Genomic DNA, 779 nt, shown 5'->3' on the forward strand with positions numbered 1-779 from the left:
AATAGCTACATCCACTCACTAAGCTGCCTTACTAATAGCTGCATCCACTCGCTCAGCTGCCTTACTAATAGCGACATCCACATCCATTCGCTAAACGGCCTTACTAATAGCTACATCCACTCACTAAGCTGCCTTACTAATAGCTGCATCCACTCGCTCAGCTGCCTTACTAATAGCGACATCCACATCCATTCGCTAAGCTGCCTTACTAATAGCTACATCCACAAATCATCTGCTTTTAGTTCAACAATCAGGGGATAGCGCGAACGCAGTCCCCCACTACCACAAATTGTACAGTCGAGTTTCCCACATTTGGGGAAATCGCAAGGGTCAACCCACCCGGAGTGCAATGGGTGGACCTCGCCCTGAGAACACCACCTTAATGATCATGGTATTTCTCCTGTCAGGTAAGTATGAGTTGTTTACCCCACGGTCTCCCTTGTCCTAGTGCGAGCACCGCCTTACTTTACCAGGACGTATTCAACACTTTTCCCTGAATATCTATTTAAATGGTGAATTTTGCACGATATTTGTAAACAAATCCTAATTGTAATATTAGGTTCGATATTATGATTTATTTATTTGGATAATTTCTCGCTTTGCTGCTGAGGTTGGAGCAGATTATAAACGATTTTGCGACTGGATGCCTTCCGAGGAAACCGAAATGTCATGACGCTGTCCTGACGTCATGACGCCACCGTGACGTTATGACGCTAAGCACTGTATCAACGCATGACGCATGATATTGTGTCGCGATTTTCGCGATCTTGTAACAATAA

The 779-nt window shown here is 44.7% G+C and overlaps 1 non-coding gene across 1 annotated transcript; it reads right to left on the reverse strand.

Annotated features, from left to right (window-relative positions):
• Nucleotides 1-251: 251 nt before the first annotated feature.
• LOC137435874 (U1 spliceosomal RNA) lies at nucleotides 252-415 on the reverse strand. Its single transcript, XR_010986168.1, has one exon. It is a non-coding gene; the product is annotated as a U1 spliceosomal RNA (small nuclear RNA).
• Between the last annotated feature and the right edge of the window lie 364 nt (nucleotides 416-779).

This window comes from Myxine glutinosa, chromosome 9, assembly GCF_964187855.1.
Source record: "Myxine glutinosa chromosome 9, kmMyxGlut1.1, whole genome shotgun sequence".
Lineage (NCBI taxonomy): Eukaryota > Metazoa > Chordata > Myxini > Myxiniformes > Myxinidae > Myxine > Myxine glutinosa.